The sequence below is a fragment of the Amorphotheca resinae genome (genome assembly GCF_003019875.1).
Source record: "Amorphotheca resinae ATCC 22711 unplaced genomic scaffold M430scaffold_3, whole genome shotgun sequence".
Taxonomy (NCBI): Eukaryota; Fungi; Ascomycota; class Leotiomycetes; order Helotiales; family Amorphothecaceae; genus Amorphotheca; species Amorphotheca resinae.
In genome coordinates, this window is record NW_020194473.1 from 2195585 (window position 1) to 2198420 (window position 2836).

The window sequence follows — 2836 nt, forward strand, 5'->3', positions numbered from 1 at the left end:
TAGGGCGGCGCTTTAGTAGTATACTAGTAAGCTATTGTATTAAGACTATCGTGCCTTTTAGTTCCCTTATAAGGTCTCTTTTAAGAGAGAGTCCTTATACTAGTCCTTTACCTACACGGCTTGGCCTGCCCTATACTTAAGTAACGTATAAGGTAGTACTATAGTAGTACTATAGTAGTGTCTTTAGTGTTATTAAAGACAGGCCACTACTTTGTTATAAATAGACTATATAAGTTCTCTTTTACTTATACGTTTAAGACGTTGTTTAAAGTCTACTACTTACTTATTAAGGTAAAGGTTAAGTAAGGGCGTAGCTATTTTAGACTTAAGGAACTAGATAAGTATTACTTAGTACGCCTTTACGATAACGTAAAGGTACTATAACTACTTTATAGTAAGGTCCTTTATAATCTCCTTAGCTTACTACCTAAAAGGGTAGTACTAGACCCTTATACTATATACTATAGTACTCTAGATTACCTTTATATAGATCTCCTTTATGTATAGTAGGCTATATCCTTACGTAGACGTAGTAAGCCTTATAAGTACAAACTACTAGGTAGTAAACTTTTATTTAATAGTGTTAAAGTAGCCCTTTTATCTAAGCTTCTAGTCTAACTAAACTCTTAGAAAGCGCGCCTCTTAGACTAAGGGTATAACCTAGCTATTAAGGTAGACAAGCGTTATTAGTATAGTATAGGTATAGGTAAGGTAAAGGAGCTTACTCTTTTCTAAGGTAAACTCTATCTTTCTTATACGTAACTACTAGCTACATGTCTACTACGCCCTTTTAAGGTACTAGTATGTCTTTATCGTATCTTTACTAAAAGCTAAGAGGTTAAGGTCGTTAGTAAACCTTACTATAATAAGGCTTATATAACCTTATAGTAGCGTATATAAGCTAGTAGTATAAAGGAGAAAAAAGATAAGAAAGAAGGGTAAACCTTATAGTACCCTTATAGTAACTTCTTAGAGTAGTACTACTTTCTTGTTAAAGAAGAGACTAGCTGTCTAATTAGTAAGAAAGCTATATACTTACTATACGGCCTATATAAGAAACCCTAAGTACTAGAGAGTATAAAGAAGACGTATATAGTTTACTATATTAAAGGCGCCTTTAATATCAAGTTAAAGGAGAGATACTACAGCCTTATAGCTTTACGCTATATACGTAACGTTAACTACTATTTTGACTATAAGGTCTGTTAAGCGCTACAGCTAGTTCCTTATCTACGTTTCTAAGAAAAGCCTTTACGACTCTATAGCTTTAGTAAAGCGCTAGCTAATTACTAACTTAATTACTTTACCTATCGTGTTTAAGAGTAATATTAGCCTATAGGCCCTAGCGGTTTATTACTACTTAAGGGTCTTTTTAGGCTTATATAGTACTACTACCTTTACTACTTTAAACTACGTAAGAAAGTGCCCTAGCTAGAGGCTTATAGTTACTATTACTATAAGGAGCTTAGCTAAGGGGCGCCTATATACCTTAAGAAAGCTAGTAGGTAGTAGGTTAGGGCCTAGCGCCTTTTAGGTACCTGTCTTTTAGAGAACGTTAGTAATATCTACTTTTATTATAGTGTCGTTAATAATAAACTATTAGTACTACTTGTTCTAGAGGTCTAGAACGACGTTACTAAGATTAGCTATTAATTCTAGAAAGAACTATTAGTCTAACACTATTACTTTATTATAGTAGCTTGTAGCTAGTACTTCCTTATTAGCGCCTTAAAGAGACAAGAGTAAGGCCGGTTTTAAGAGTATATAGCTATAGAGCCTAGCCTACTTCTTAAGACTCTATAGTTTCTATTAGTCCTTTAAGGTAGTAGTAAAGGCGCTACGCTAGCTCTTAGTTTTTACGTCTTATATTATATAGAGTTAATAGGTACTAGCCTACTAGAGGTCGCGCTAGTAGAGCTTAGTTAGGGCGGTAGTATATTAATAGCGTGCTACCTGTACTTACTAGACAGCCTTAAAGACCTTACTATTCTACTAGGGCTTAGTATACCCTTAGTTAACCTTTTTCCTTAAGGTAGATATGTCTACGATACGTACAAGCTAAGAGGTAAGTAAGTTAACTACTTTATCGACCTTATAAGGTATGTCTAGCGGCTCTAAGAGAAGGTAGAGCCTCTTAGCCTTAATTATTACTAGTTCTTTGTCTATTAGGGTCTAGCTCTATCTTAGTACTTTTATAGCTCTCTCTTAGTAATCTCTTACTTAAGTAATAACCTTAATTAGCTAAGTATAGTAGTCAGATCTCTTATACTCTAGGTTACCTTAATAAGTATACTAGAGCGTTACTATAACTTACGTATAGTTAATCGTTAAGTCTTGTTTGTTATGTTACTACTATATTAGCTCTCCTTAAAGTATGTATAGTAAGAGCTACTACTTATAGGCTAGATAGAGAAGGGTCTCTAATTTAGGGGTAGTCTTACTAGCTCTATCTTAGAGTAAGTAATAAAGGTTTATGTTACTTATAACGATCTATAGCCTTTCTAAGTCTTCTCTAGTAAGCCGCTAAAGAGGACTAGCCTAGCCTAGAGAGTTAGGAATTAGCGAGTATATTAACTAGATAGTAACTTCTTATAGAGTAACGTAATACTAGTCGATACCTGTCTTTACTACTTAAGTAGAAGCTAGGTACTACTTATAGATATAGACAGCTACTCTACCTTTGCCTTTATAGACCTACTAGTACTTTGCCTGTACTAAGTAGTAGACTGTCTTTGTCTAAGTATTATACTATAGCTCTTAAATTACTATAACGTTAACTTTATAACTATCGTAAAGTACTATTAAGGTAAGGCTATTCTTTCTTATAGTATTCTAG